Consider the following 16,816-nt stretch of genomic DNA (forward strand, 5'->3'; position numbering starts at 1 on the left):
CATGTATGAGATTTTTTTACTATTATTATTAGTTTCATTATTTATCAAAAATATATAAATGTCTCCGTCTTTGATTTACGTTTACAAGAATATTTATTATATAATTTAAATTGTTCAACCCGTGTAACACACGGGGACTAACCTAGTATAATATTAATTATTAAATTTCCAACATTTTGAGTCCGTAACTTTTTAAGACCATGAACAAGTCGTTAGAAGTGATTAAATTTAGCTAATGCATTGTGAATTGTGATAAATACAATAAAATAGATATTTGAGGGTGTGATCACGTACTTAAAGTATATAAAAGTTATTTTAGTTTTAAAAAGTTGATGAAATTATTAGTATTTAATTGAAAATGACTAAATGAATAAACTACCCATAATCTCATCTCATTATATAATACACTAATTGTTAATTATGATCTGTAATCAATCTTAGACCACACGGTATGGGCGTTCTTTTTCCGGCGCCATGGTGTAATAACCCGGTTTTCCAAATCCTAAAATGTATGTTACTAGCCTAAGATCCCGCGAGTTTCGCGGATGGCTTAACAAACAAATATATAACTTAAAATTGTTAAAAAAAATCCTTTGAAAGAAATGAACATTCAAGTAAGGAAATCCATCTCTCTACCCGCGGATACGTAATGTATCAAATGAAGTTACATGGGTGGCTTCACACCAACATATAATATTTATTGGCGTTGAGATCATTCCTTTACTTAGGTAAATATTAAATTACAACGAACTGAAAAAAAAAAGAAATACAAAAAAAAAATATAGTTAAAGATTTCTTTATACACCACGTGTATCTTATCCACATGTCTTGCATCTTCTTTCTTATATATCACGATTACTCGGACTTGTTTTATTTCTGAACGATCTTTGTGAGCTAAAAATCCAACCAAGCTTAGTCACTCGTCGATTCGCCAGAAAAAAAGGAGTATATACTTAAAAACTAAAAAAATTACCATCTCGGATTTTAACAAATCAATAAATGTTGTTTTTATCACTTGAGATTTAACCTAGACATCTTAGAAACAACACCTTTTAGCTAATGTGGAAAACATTAAGAACACCCAAGGATGCATGTAATATATATCTCTTTTTGACTCGTATATATTCTCTTGCAAAAGTTGTTTAATGATAAGTAGTACCCGCAAAAAAAGTCCACAAAAGAATATTTTGTTACCAATGCACGCTCCTTCTAGCACTTTGTTATATGGGCTCGGGTTCAACCATATAACGGTTATTTTCTGCAACTGAGACAGTGACAATCGAGGCCCGTTTCTTCAACCTGCTTTTAAGAGAAACTACATTTAAACCATCAGTATCACCATCACCATCACCTTCCACTAAATTTGAGTCGTAAGATTTTTCTTAAATTTGTTTCTAGATAAAAAGAACTTTTAACAAATATTCATCACATCTACATAGTTCAGAGACTAAGAGTTAAAATCAGAAAAAAATAACATCTAAAACTAAATATACTAATTGAATTCAAAGATAACAAATTGGACCTCCTGGAATGGTGTCGTAGCCACATCTGATGCATTTAGGTTTTTTAAGGGTGTGAAGGTTCTTGGAAGTTCTGATGATTGAACTACCCATTGCCACCGGGCTGATGTAGGTATATAAACGATTTAAAGTGTATAATAAAAACTGCAAAATAAATAGGGCTTAAATAGAGCTAAAGCTAACAATAAAGAGTAGAAATAAGACGCTAAAAGCAATCTGTATTTGATAAACTCAGAAAGTGCCCCATACCTAATAATGAGTACCTACGGCCCTTTATGCAATTGTTACATTGCAAAAGTCACGATTAACTCAGAAAGTGCCCCATATCTAGTATTATCCCCAGATTAATTCGAACAAAAGCATAAGTTACAATCATACACATACAAATACACTGTTAAAACCTAAATTCGTGAGTAGTGCTTACCTGTTATGCGTAACTATAGTGAAATGGAGTTCCAAGTGACAACTAAAACTAACTTCCTCGACCATTGGGTTGTAATCAGTTGTTTTAGGGTTCCTATATGAAGCGATGAGCACCCTTTTTCCTAGATGATGGAGAATAATGTTAATTCTAGTCAACATGATCTGAATTTGTCTTTTCATTTTGTAACCACAATACGTCTTCTTCAATCGAATTCCCCTTTCCAAATTAAAAAAATGGGTTTAGTGTATCACAAAACTTCAAATAACTATAACCATGTTTATAAATTCAAAACTGCTAAACTTACCTTATTTTATACTTAATATATGTATTTGCTCCCTCATACGACACTTTTGTTTCTTCATCTTCGGCACTAAGCTTTGTTTTTAAACATTTGTGTTGCTTTGCAACGATGAAAGTGAGCTTCAACAGAGAAAATAATTAAAATATTATCATATATTCATCTAAAGTACCTGTCAACCAAGAGAGACCAATTGAACTAACCTGGAATATCTTAATAGCGGCGTCGACTCTCCTTGTTCCACCACTTTAGCATAAGCACAGTTAAGTGAAATGTCTTTGGATTACTAAAGATGGATTTATCCATTCCCAGCTATATCAGATAACTAAATCACATTTAAAGGTGGTAATTTGGAATGTGTAATTATGAGTGGATAGCTTGAGGTTATGTTGTCTCTAAAGGATCAAAAAGATATAAATATATAGTTGTAGAGAGTATATGGGTCGGAAGTCACCCAAGTCATTTTTAATGCATAAATATTATCAAGACTACGCTGTTTGGTAGCCTCTGAATGGTCATCAAGAGGCTACCTCTTAATGGAACCATTAAGAATTTTACCAATGAGAAGGTAGAAGAATGTGACATGTGATGATTTACCATTCAGAGGTTACCTCTTAACCATTCAGACTTGAGGTTACCTCTTATTCATTCAGAGGTTTTAAACCATTAAGAGGTAGCATCTGAATGGTCATTAAGAGGCTACCAAACAGCCACCTATTTTGACCCGTTACGCCGACCGGCTCCTTTTCATACTTCTAATTACATAAGTTCAAAAATATGAAGTAGACATTTAATAAATTAGGAAAGGCATACAATTTTCATTACTGATTTTTATAAGTTTATAAGGGTTGCCAATAATCGCATCACAGCAAGAAGATCAAATGACGGTTTACCATTTTTGGTAAATGTATAGCGAATATAATGGCCAAAAATATAGAGAATAGAGGTTCGGCGAAAACCTTAGTGTTCTAGAAGCTCCAAGTATATGTTCCATAGCTCAATACAACCTGCAATAAGAGCAACAAAATAACTTAACTTTATCAAATGATATATGCTTCAAAATTTAGCACAAATATTAAGTAATACATGGTCTCCTTTTTTTGTAGCTTTTTCTAGCATAGAAGTAGTAAGCAACGGCTTCTTCTTCGAATACATTTACTAATATCATTAGCAATTATACCATTTAATCTGTTCTGATAATGATGAAGAAGAAAAAAATTGCTAAGTTTACAACTGTTTTTAAACCGTAATTACACAAAAAGATCATATTCCAGCAAAAGAACAAATACATTATGGTTAAGTCTAGAGTAATTAAGATTGAATTGCAGAAATTGCGGTTTAAAAACAGTATTTAAGATAAAGGATCAAAGATTGCAGCTGAAAATACATAATGTTTTGATTTTATAAGACGAAAAAGAGGGTTACCCTCTAAGATGAGAGCCAAGCGGCATACATCAAACAGAATGATATATGCTTGGCATTGTTACCCATTTGACACGCCGTAACGGGTCAGGTGGTTAACATGACAATCTCATCACATCCGACACCTTCTTCCTCCATATCTTTTTTTTTTGTTTGATAAAAGAGGAGTGCAGAGTTGAGTGATGGAGATTGTTAACAGAATGCATGCAAATTGTTAGCATACAAAGTTCTCTGGTCAAGGTTGTAATGCCTTGACCATAATTAATTGCCATCTCTGGTCACTGTTAAGGTTTTATTAACCTATGAGTATAATTACCTAATATTTATGTAAACCGAAGGTTCCAATTGAATAGCCAGTTGAAGCAATCGACTGGTTGCATAGTAAAACAAACTAACCTTTGTTGATGAATCATTCGTCTAGGTGGTGGAGAAGAAAAGCGGCAAAGTCAGAGGAGAAAATATTAAGTGGGATGAAATGAAACGTGGCTTGTGGTAGTTGCCGGGTTCAACAGCCGGAACCCTAGAGCCGCCACCGCCCTTTGTCGCGAACTACAATACCATCATTTTGACTGTATTTGAGGTCGACGCCTGCCAAGAAGTTTATCGGAGGAATGACCCGAATCCCATTTCTCTCCAAAAGACCTCAGCCATCGATAAGACACCAAACAACACATGTGACCTAAATAAAATACCTAACCATCCAACACCATTAATTAGACTATTAACATCGTGCATTCCACTATTCCTTAAAACAGTATAGCAATATCATCACAATTTGTAAAAAAAACAGCTTGATTTGTTTGAAACCTTTGGTATTTTAGTTGATGATGATAATTATATATGTACGTAATAAAAAATCATGGTATTTGATGTATTAGTTATACCTACCTTTTCATAGTTCAAGTAGTGAATTATTAACTTGAAGTTTAGAGGTGGAAAATGGGTAGATCGGGTGACGGGTTAAAACAGGGGTTTTTTTAATTATTTAGGAGCAGACTAACCTGAGCAAGTTCTAACATGGTAAACTCTCCTGCCATTAGTCAAGAAGGGCAAAATTAGTATTTGTTTGACACCATTTCACTATAAAGTTTAATAACAATTATCCCAGAGATTATGAAATAGCATACCAAGTTAAAGACGTATTGAAAACTTCGTGCTTGTTTCCATCACCATAAACTGCCATTGCTTGTTTGCGACTGGCCTGCAAAAAAACAGAGCTATTTTACTAAATGTTAACATCCTAGGATCGTATGTGTTAACATACATGTAATTTGAATCATAGCTATAAAAATTACTTTCATCTTCTGATGTGGCGTCTTCACTGCTGATAGCGGGAGTCACTGCCAGTGTAGTATCAGTTAAGGTGGAAATTGTCGTTGGGAAGTTGCTACATTGTTTTCTTTCTTTACCACCGTTGTTGAAGAATCCTTCAAGCTTGCGACCTCCAGATCAACCTTTTCTCTCAATTACACCAGTATTTAATGCTCCACTACCTGCAGACCCATTTATTGTTCTTCACTTTCTTGCACACCAAGTTGAATAAATCATAAAACCCCAAAAGAACATCGTTTAATTTGTGTTTAAAGTTTTGTAGTTTCAAAGCCTTGTAATTTCCGTAGAATTTTACAAAGACATTCTATCAAATCCTCAAATAGAATGAGTTAACATAGTGACACTGGAAGGTTCAAAACTCAATAAATCAAGAAATTCTATCTAGCGTAAGCAAACAATTTGAAACTCACCATCAAAACGGGTTGCCGCCAAACTATAGACTTGCGATATACCACCAATTTAAACAAAGACATATCAATGATTCACCATAAAACAATAAAAGACAGATCATATACAAATTATAGACTTGCGATATGCCACCAGTTTATTTAAGTACTTTTTAAAGAACTAAATTATAATTATAACAAAAAAGATCTTATCTAATTGTTTCTTCAAGATATAATAATCCTAAACCTACACGAATAATTCTTGTAATTTACTCTAAATTACATTGATAATTTCAATCATTAAACCATAATTCTTGTAATTTACTCTAAATTACTTTGAATACACTCGTATGTTCGGATTCTGGAGCACAACCAACTGATCCCACCACCCTTTTATGCACATTACTACCGGATGAGCTTTCTAGATTCACAAGCCCGTAATCCGCAGCCTTCGGCTCAAAGTTTCTGTCTAAGAAAAGATTTGTAGATCTAACATTGCCACATAGAACTGGTGGATTAACCTTTTTATGTAAATGCTCCACAGCATGTGCGTCTCTTGCTGCAACTTTCATCCTTGAGATCCAATCTAATGGTTTTTTGCCTGGAGGAAGATCTGTCATTTATGTTCATTAAAAACATTAGGATCTTGATTATGAGAATGAACATTAGGATCTTGAAGTTTTCTGTAATTCCAACCAATCGAAAGCAAAATTAATCAAAGAGGATGATGTAAACTTACCGAAAATCTCCTATTTTTGATCGAATGAAGAAAAAAGAATCATCTATCGAGCCCTGGATCAAGCTTGCGGCTGTGCTGGACACCAAAACAAATCACCCCATTTGCAGATCAAGACTCAAAGAAATTGGATTTCAAATGAACAAACTGATTTTGGTACCTAGGTTATGTATTGAACTGACCTTAGTGCAAATATGGCCCATGAAAAAACACACAATTAAACAACCTAGTTAACTCAGCAAGGCAGCGCTAACCAAGGCAATAACTAAAAACAACCAAGCGGAGAAGCCATAATTGAAATCAGCATAAGTAATTGACCAGGCAATAATTAACAATCAGAACATTAGAAGAATCAAAAACTCAATCAATCAATCAATTATTAGCATATTAATCTTCAATCATATCACATGAACACGTTTCAAAATCACATTTAGCATTCTGTATAAAATATGGAAATGGGGATAAAAGATGATATCATATTGCCTTCAATCTTAATGGTCTTCAACCTCTGCGTCTCTTTATCAAGAATACCGAGAGCATAAAAACCCAATTGAGGAGTCATCCTATCTTACTGATCGTTTAATACACAAATCGATCAAAGAGGATTAGAATCCCATTAGTATTGTGCAACTTCTGATAAATAGATCTCGATTAGAAGAAGCGAATTAGAACAATAGAGACCCAATAATTGTTCTTCAATTAAATAATATGAAGGGGGTAAATAGAAACCCTAAACTGAAAAAGGATAAGGACATAGAAAATGTGGATGAAACAGAGCAGACATGTTAGATATCAAAACAGAGAGAAGCGGCTCAAGAGTTTAGTTGAGAATTAGGGTTTGTGAATCTTAATATGGAAGAAAAAGACATTGTGTAGAAGAAAATTATGAATCGTACCGTGGAAGGAAGGAGGGGGCGTTATGTGAAATAGGAGAAAAGTTTTTCCCTCCTAAACCAAAAAGAGATGGTTTAAGCAAATGCCATGTGGCATAAGTTGGTTTTGCTTTATTAGAAGTAGTAGATAAATGCTACTTTATTTATTTATTATTTTTTTCAGCCATTAAAAAAAACTATCACATTTAAAGTGAATATAAAAGAAAACGTGGTTATACAATTTAATTAACATTTTTCTGAAATAAACTTATTATAGAAATGTTATTTAAACTAATAAATAAAATAAATAAGAAAATAGTTATTGGGTCTTGGGAGTAAAGGTGTATCATGTATGGGACTATTTTAAAAATTTATGGAAGTGGAAAGGGCAAATGTGTGAATTTCTTAGAGAACCATCTTTTTTGCTTCCTACGGTCACATTTTGTCAGACATAAACCGACCATTTCCGCTTGATTTCGGTCCCCCTAAATTTACTCTAAATCAATGAAGAAACTTGCCAAACTAATCCAAATCTCGAACCAAGAATTTTGAGATCATATTACGCTTATTTTAGCTGTCAAAATCTTTCCTAACCGAGTTTAAATCATCACCCGTAATCATAGGAATTTACAAAATGGATGTAAGCATTTTGAACCGTATATATTTAGATGTTGCGATCGTTTTTTTTACGCACCAAACTCACTGATTCCTTTCCTCACTAAAATCGCCTCCCCATTACTGTGTCACCACCGCAGTCGCTGAACTCGGTTCCAGACCAAGTCTACCGACGTCGAATCAAGCACCAATCGAGGTAACTCTTGTGTCTTCCTACCTGTTTTTGTTATCGTCCCTCGAAAAGCGCTATGGCTTCAATTATTATAATTATATTATGTGATCACCGGAAACGAATTTCTTTTGCAAGACTTTTTTAAGTGGGGACGGGTTGTTAGAGTTTAGATTGGGGAAGTGACGAACCAATCAATGCACTGTGTTTCTGTTTCAAAACCAAACAAGCGAGCCAACCCTTTGGTTAGGCACTTAGTTGCAAAGCAAAAGTCATGAGTTCATGCATGATGCCAGTGTACATTTATTTTCTTTTGGTCTAAACCTGTGACCATATGTAATAAAATGTGTTTTCCATAATGAAACCATGAACCTAGATACATACACACTGTAAATTTGAGTTTATGTGAAATTAACGAACTGTCTAATTATATCTTTGATAAGTAAAACTTATTATTTTCTAAAGACATCACCTATTTGATCATAAATGAAGTAAAGAAATTGAGTATATTTTATTTTGCATAAAATAAGTTATGAAACTTGTTTAGATTAAAACTAAGAGGTAACGATGTATTTCATTCAAATAAATTATTATATTTGTTTTTTTAAAGGAAAAAGTTTTGTTATTTATTTTTTAACCAACCTTTGAAAGCTTCAAATTCCTTAAACTTAGAGGTGTTAAAAATACTTTTACATAAAACGTATCAATGACACGAACACTAGAATTAAAGTTTGCGAGTATAATTGTAGGCTTTGCAACATTATTTCACGTGCACACGTTATCTACGGTTTCGCTTTCGCAATTAAGGTATGGACTCTAAACAACTTATGTGTACGGATATAGATTATTGCAACCTCGTCGTCAGAAATTTAAAGTCGTTTTTATATGCTTTTGTGGTCTTTAAGATTATGTGATATGATATATTATATGGATATAGTAATATTGTTTATAGGAAATATGAATTTGATGCCCCAAATTACCGTATATGACGCACCGAGTTATAGAATATGACGCACCGAATTACCGAATGTGATTATGTGACGCACCGAATGTGAACTAACTACGCACCGAACTACCGAATGTGACTCACCGAATATGGCTAACTCAATGTGTTACGTATATTGGTTGTTATATATAGATATAGTTAAGGATTTATACGCTTTATAGTTGTTGTCCCACTGAGTAAGTTTTACTCAGGCGTGCATATATGTTTTATGTACGTTAGGTTACAGGTTTATCTGAGAAGACTGGGAAAGAGAACTCAGGGGATGAAAGACTCACAGGATTTTTATAAAATTAATAATGTTTTTTTTGTGTAATTATTGAAAACTATTGTAACGTTTTAAGTTATTTAATGGAATGACGTTTGATTCTGATTACTGTTATAGTGACACGCCAGCCATAGTCGGGGCGGGGTGTTACAATTATGGTATCAGAGCCCAGCCCAGGCTCTTTCATGTCGATAAAACTTTTTCAAAAAAAATGTATTAATAAATAAAAACCTGTGAGGCAATGGGTAGAACCGGGTTTGGAATATGTCCTCTTAAATTTGCCATCATCATTGTACAATATTCTTGTAGATGCCTCCGATTAGAAGAACTAGCCGACGTAGTTCGAGCACATCGTCTAGGCGTCGCGACCTTAACAGCGCAGTCCAACGTGTTGTCGAAGGACTACTCCCTAATTTAATGCAAACTGTCACCCAAAACATGTATGCCGAGTTACATCCTAACCTCATGCAGTCTGTTATGCAACAAATGTGAGAAGAAATGAACGACAAGGCACCTCCGACTCCTCCTCGTTCGCCAACTCCTCCTCGTTTGCCAACGCCTCCCCGTTCGCCAACCCCACCATGTTCGCCAAGCCCACCTCGTTCGCCACCCAAAGCCAAGAAAGAGAAAGAAACTCTTGCACCGCCCATTATTGACATTCACAAATGGCTCTCAGGATTTCTAAAGCAACAACCCCGATCCTTTAGTTCTAGTGCTACACCGATAGAAGCACAAAATTGGATTGATCCCATGGAGAAAATTTTTGAAGCCTTGGGAGTGAGTGATGAGTTTAAGGCAAGATTGGCTGCTTACAAGCTGGAAGACAACTCCCAAACGTGGTGGTGAATTGTTAAACGTTCAAGAGATGGTGATACATTTGTTGCTACACTCATATGGGAGGGTTTGAAGACATTGTTCTACCAGCACTATTTTCCGGTTGCATTCAGGGAGGAATACATTCGGCAGTTTGCATCGATTAAGCAGAGAGAAAACGAACCAATGTCAGAATTCATGGAACGGTTCACAAGGCTTGCTAGTTTCGCTGGATCTGAGGCTAGGACCCCAGTTGCACAGGCCAAGAAATTGAAATGGGCTCTATGTGAAAGGGTTAAATGGTTAATTGTGAATCAAGAATTTAAAGATATTACGGAAGTAGCAAATGCAGTACAAAACCTTGAAATTGCAAATAAGTCAATGAAACTGTAATACGGTGGAACCTCATGAATAATCCCACCCTAATCTCTGGACAATCCTCTTCTCATACCCCAACCACTGGACACCAAAAGTCAAATTCCAATCAGAACAATGGGAACCAACATGGGGGTTCTCAAAGCAGTAAAACTACTCCTCCGCAAAACCAGCAGCAATCTTACCCCTTATGCAACACATGCGAGAGACAAAAAGAAGGGTGTATGCCTCAAACCCATAGGAGGTTGTTTTAGATGTAAACAACCCGGGCATTTATCCAGGGACTGCCCACATCCACCTAAACCTAGCTACACTGGGAAGAATACTGATACACCTGCTACTGGGGCAAACACAGTGCCGCGCACTACAGACGGAAGAGTGTTTGCTTTAACCGCTGACAACAAAGCAATGGAGCTTGCAAAGAAACAACATGGATACGATGTGATTGGTCAAGAACCATAAGAAAAAGGCTTCCCTAGTTTAAATTCTTGTCATTTGATTTTAAAGACTTTGTCATTTCTTATTTTGGACTCGTTTGATCATGGAATAAAACGTTGTTTTGATTTCAATAATGAATTTCTCTTGACCATCGATTTATGATTAATGATTGATATATAATATCATGAAATTTCGAGGACGAAATTATTTTTAAAGGGGTAATAATTGTAATAACCCGGTTTTCCAAATCCTAAAATGTATGTTATTAAATGCTATTTTATTTATTTATTATTTTTTTCTGCCATTAAAAAAATAAACTATCACATTTAAAGTGAATATAAAAGAAAACGTGGTTATACAATTTAATTAACAATTTTCTGAAATAAACTTATTATAGAAATGTTATTTAAACTAATAAATAAAATAAATAAGAAAATAGTTGTTGGGTCTTGGGAGTAAAGGTGTATCATGTATGGGACTATTTTAAAAATTTATGGAAGTTCAAGGGGCAAATGTGTGAATTTCTTAGAGAACCATCTTTTTTGCTTCCTTCCGGTCACGTTTTGTCAAACATAAACCGACCATTTCCGCTTGATTTCGGTCCCCCTAAATCTACTCTAAATCAATGAAGAAACTTGCCAAACTAATCCAAATCTCGAACCAAGAATTTTGAGATCATATTACGCGTATTTTTGCTGTCAAAATGTTTCCTGACCGAGTTCAAATCATCACCCGTAATCATAGGAATTTACAAAATGGATGTAAGCGTTTTGAACCGTATATATTTAGATGTTGCGATCGTTTTTTTTACGCACCACACTCACCGATTCCTTTCCTCACTCAAATCGCCTCCCCATTACTGTGTCGCCACCGCAGTCGCTGAACTCGGTTCCCGACCAAGTCTGCCGGCGTCAAATCAAGCACCAATCAAGGTAACTCTTGTGTCTTCCTACCTGTTTTTGTTATCGTCCCCACGAAAAGCGCTATGGCTTCAATTATTATAATTATATTATGTGATCACCGGAAACGAATTTCTTTTACAAGTTTTTTTTTAAGTGGGGACGGGTTGTTAGAGTTTAGATTGGGGAAGTGACGAACTAATCAATGCACTGTGTTTCTGTTTCAAAACTAAACAAGCGAGCCAACCCTTTGGTTAGGCTCTTAGTTGCAAAGCAAAAGTCATGAGTTCATGCATGATGCCAATGTACATTTATTTTCTTTTGGTCTGAACCTGTGACCAAATGTAATAAAATGTGTTTTCCATAATGAAACCATGAACCTCGATACATACACACTGTAAATTTGAGTTTATGTGAAATTAACGAACTGTCTAATTATATCTTTGATAAGTAAAACTTATTATTTCTAAAGATATCACATATTTGATCATAAATGAAGTAAAAAAATTGAGTATATTTTATTTTGCATAAAATAAGTTATGAAACTTGTTTAGATTAAAACTAAGAGGTAACGATGTATTTCGTTCAAATAAAATATTATATTTGTTTTTTTTAAAGGAAAAAGTTTTGTTATTTATTTTTTAACCAACCTTTGAAAGCTTCAAATTCCTTAAACTTAAAACAACTTATGTGTACGGATATAGATTTTTGCAACCTCGTCGTCAGAAATTTAAAGTTGTTTTTATATGCTTTTGTGGTCATTAAGATTATGTGATATGATATATGTATATGGATATAGTAATATTGTTTATAGGAAATATGAATTTGATGCCCCGAATTACCGTATATGACGCACCGAATTACCGAATGTGATTATGTGACGTACCGAATGTGAACTAACTACGCACCGAACTACCAATGTGGCTAACTCAATGTGTTACGTATATTGGTTGTTATATATAGATATAGTTAAGGATTTATACGCTTTATAGTTGTTGTCCCACTGAGTACTCAGGCGTGCATATGTGTTTTATGTACGTTAGGTTACAGGTTTATATGAGAAGACTGGGAAAGAGAGCTCAGGGGATGAAAGGGTCACAGGATTTTTATAAAATTAATAATGTTTTTTTGTGTAATTATTGTAAACTATTGTAACGTTTTAAGTTATTTAATGGAATGAATTTTGATTCTGATTACTGTTATAGTGACACGTCAGCCCTAATCGGGGCGGGGTGTTACAATTATGGTATTAGAGCCCATGCACTTTCCTGTCGAATAAACTTTTTCAAAAAAAAAGTATTAATAAATAAAAACCTGTGAGGCAATGGGTAGAACCGGGTTTGGAATATGTCCTCTTAAATTTGCCATCATCATTGTACAATATTCTTGTAGATGCCTCCGATTAGAAGAACTAGCCGACGTAGTTCGAGCACATCGTCTAGGCGTCGCGACCTTAACAGCGCAGTCCAACGTGCTGTCGAAGGATTACTCCCTAATTTAATGCAAACTGTCACCCAAAACATGTATGCCGAGTTACTTCCTAACCTCATGCAGTCTGTTATGTAACAAATGCGAGAAGAAATGAATGACAAGGCACCTCCGACTCCTCCTCGTTCGCCAACTCCTCCTCGTTTGCCAACGCCTCCCCGTTCGCCAACCCCACCACGTTCGCCAATCCCACCTCGTTCGCCACCCAAAGCCAAGAAAGAGAAAGAAATTCTTGCACCGCCCATTATTGACATTCACAAATGGCTCTCACGATTTCTAAAGCAACATCCCCGATCCTTTAGCTCTGGTGCTACACCGATAGAAGCACAAAATTGGATTGATCACATGGAGAAAATTTTTGAAGCCTTGGGAGTGAGTGATGAGTTTAAGGCAAGATCGGCAGCTTACAAGCTGGAAGACAACTCCCAAACGTGGTGGAGAACTGTTAAACGTTCAAGAGGTAGTGATACATTTGTTGCTACACTCATATGGGAGGGTTTCAAGACATTGTTCTACCAGCAATATTTTCCGGTTGCATTCAGGGAGGAATACATTCGGGAGTTTGCATCGATTAAGCAGAGAGAATATGAACCAATGTCAGAATTCATGGAACGGTTCACAAGGCTTGCTAGTTTCGCTGGATCTGTGGCTGGGACCCAGCTGCACCGGCCCAGAAATTGAAATGGGCTCTATGTGAAAGGGTTAGATGGTTAATTGTGAATCAAGAATTTAAAGATGTTACTGAAGTAGCAAATGCAGTACAAAACCTTGAAATTGCAAATAAGTCAATGAAACTGCAATACGGTGGGAACCTCATGAATAATCCCACCCTAATCTCTAGACAATCCTCTTCTCATACCCCAACCACAGGACACCAAAAGTCAAATTCCAATCGGAACAATGGGAACCACCATGGGGGTTCTCAAAGCAGTAAAACTACTCCTCCGCAAAACCAGCAGCAATCTCACCCCTTATGCAACACATGCGGAAGACCCCACGACGGTGTATGCCTCAAACTCACAGGAGGTTGTTTTAGATGTAAACAACCGGGCATTTATCCGGGGACTGCCCACATCCACCTAAACCTAACTACATTGGGAAGAATACTGATACACCTGCTACTGGGGCAAACACAGTGTCGCGCACTACAGACGGAAGAGTGTTTGCTTAAAGCGCTGACAACAAACCAACGGAGCTTGCAAAGAAACACCATGGATACGATGTGATTGGTCAAGAACCATAAGAAAAAGGCTTCCCTAGTTTAAATTCTTGTCATTTGATTTTAAAGACTTTGTCATTTCTTATTTTGGACTCGTTTGATCATGGAATAAAACGTTGTTTTGATTTCAATAACGAATTTCTCTTGACCATCGTTTTATGATTAATGATTGATATATGATATCATGAAATTTCGAGGACAAAATTATTTTTAAGGGGGTAATAATTGTAATAACCCGGTTTTCCAAATCCTAAAATGTATGTTATTAAATGCTACTTTATTTATTTATTATTTTTTTCTGCCATTAAAAAAAATAAACTATCACATTTAAAGTGAATATAAAAAAAACGTGGTTATACAATTTAATTAACAATTTTCTGAAATAAACTTATTATAAAAATGTTATTTAAACTAATAAATAAAACAAATAAGAAAATAATTGTTGGGTCTTGGGAGTAAAGGTGTATCATGTATGGGACTATTTTAAAAATTTATGGAAGTGCAAGGGGCAAATGTGTGAATTTCTTAGAGAACCATCTTTTTTGCTTCCTTCCGGTCACGTTTTGTCAGACATAAACCGACCATTTCTGCTTGATTTTGGTCCCCCTAAATCTACTCTAAATCAATGAAGAAACTTGCCAAACTAATCCAAATCTCGAACCAAGAATTTTGAGATCATATTACGCGTATTTTAACTGTCAAAATGTTTCCTAACCGAGTTCAAATCATCACTAGTAATCATAGGAATTTACAAAATTGATGTAAGCGTTTTGAACCGTATATATTTAGATGTTGCGGTCGGGTTTTTTTTACGCACCACACTCACCGATTCCTTTCCTCACTCAAATCGCCTCCCCATTACTGTGTCGCCACCGCAGTCGCTGAACACGGTTCCCGACCAAGTCTGCCGGCGTCGAATCAAGCACCAATGAAGGTAACTCTTGTGTCTTCCTACCTGTTTTTGTTATCGTCCCTCGAAAATCTCTATGTCTTCAATTATTATAATTATATTATGTGATCAGCGGAAACGAATTTCTTTTGCAAGATTTTTTTAAGTGGGGACGAGTTGTTAGAGTTTAGATTGGGGAAGTGACGAATTAATCAATGCACTGTGTTTCTGTTTCAAAACCAAACAAGCGAGCCAACCCTTTGGTTAGGCTCTTAGTTGCAAAGCAAAAGTCATGAGTTCATGCATGATGCCAATGTACATTTATTTTCTTTTGGTCTGAACCTGTGCCCATATGTAATAAAATGTGTATTCCATAATGAAACCATGAACCTAGATACATACACACTGTAAATTTGAGTTTATGTGAAATTAACGAACTGTCTAATTGTATCTTTGATAAGTAAAACTTATTATTTCTAGAGACATCACATATTTGATCATAAATGAAGTAAAGAAATTGAGTATATTTTATTTTGCATAAAATAAGTTACGAAACTTGTTTAGATTAAAACTAAAAGGTAACGATGTATTTCATTCAAATAAATTATTATATTTGTTTTTTAAAGGAAAAGGTTTTGTTATTTATTTTTTAACCAACCTTTGAAAGCTTCAAATTCCTTAAACTTAGGGGTGTTAAAAATACTTTTACATAAAACGTATCAATGACACGAACACTAGAATTAAAGTTTGCGAATATAATTGTAGGCTTTGCAACATTATTTCACGTGCACAAGTTATCTACTGTTTCGCTTTCGCAATTAAGGTATTGACTCTAAACAACTTATGTGTACGGATATAGATTTTTGCAACCTCGTCGTCAGAAATTTAAAGTCGTTTTTATATGGTTTTTTGGTCTTTAAGATTATGTGATATGATATACGTATATGGATATAGTAATATTGTTTATAGGAAATATGAATTTGACGCCCCGAATTACCGTATATGACGCACCGAGTTATAGAATATGACGCACCGAATTACCGAATGTGATTATGTGACGCACCGAATGTGAGCTAACTACGCACCGAACTACCGAATGTGACTCACCGAATGTGGCTAACTCAATGTGTTACGTATATTGGTTGTTATATATAGATATAGTTAAGGATTTATACGCTTTATAGTTGTTGTCCCACTGAGTAAGTTTTACTAGGCGTGCATATGTGTTTTATGTACGTTAGGTTACAGGTTTATCTGAGAAGACTGGGAAAGAGAGCTCAGGGGATGAAAGACTCACAGGATTTTTATAAAATTAATAATGTTTTTTTTTTGTGTAATTATTGTAAACTATTGTAACGTTTTAAGTAATTTAATGGAATGACGTTTGATTCTGATTACTGTTATAGTGACACGTCAGCCCTAGTCGGGGCGAGGTGTTACAATTATGGTATTAGAGCCCATGCATGGTATTAGAGCCCATGCACTTTCCTGTCGATAAAACTTTTTTAAAAAAAAGTATTAATAAATAAAAACCTGTGAGGCAATGGGTAGAACCGGGTTTGGAATATGTCCTCTTAAATTTGCCATCATCATTGTACAATATTCTTGTAGATGCCTCCGATTAGAAGAACTAGCCGACGTAGTTCGAGC

At 35.2% G+C, this 16,816-nt stretch overlaps 1 long non-coding RNA gene across 4 annotated transcripts; it reads right to left on the bottom strand.

Annotated features, from left to right (window-relative positions):
- Positions 1-596: 596 nt before the first annotated feature.
- On the bottom strand, positions 597-7,058 carry LOC110930042. Of its 4 annotated transcripts, XR_004888590.1 has the most exons (13): positions 6,122-7,058; positions 5,407-5,995; positions 4,960-5,157; positions 4,792-4,865; positions 4,666-4,694; positions 4,061-4,356; positions 2,957-3,249; positions 2,446-2,735; positions 2,249-2,364; positions 1,945-2,160; positions 1,770-1,847; positions 1,523-1,664; positions 1,121-1,299 (listed from the first exon to the last, which is right to left on the bottom strand). It is a non-coding gene; the product is annotated as an uncharacterized LOC110930042 (long non-coding RNA). The 4 variants fall into 4 exon arrangements; XR_004888591.1 differs by lacking the exons at positions 1,523-1,664; positions 1,770-1,847 and adding an exon at positions 597-894 and having other exon boundaries at positions 1,195-1,299; positions 2,446-2,554; positions 3,202-3,249; XR_002587605.2 differs by having other exon boundaries at positions 1,523-2,160; positions 2,446-2,554; positions 3,202-3,249.
- Between the last annotated feature and the right edge of the window lie 9,758 nt (positions 7,059-16,816).

This window comes from Helianthus annuus, chromosome 3 (assembly GCF_002127325.2).
Source record: "Helianthus annuus cultivar XRQ/B chromosome 3, HanXRQr2.0-SUNRISE, whole genome shotgun sequence".
NCBI lineage: Eukaryota > Viridiplantae > Streptophyta > Magnoliopsida > Asterales > Asteraceae > Helianthus > Helianthus annuus.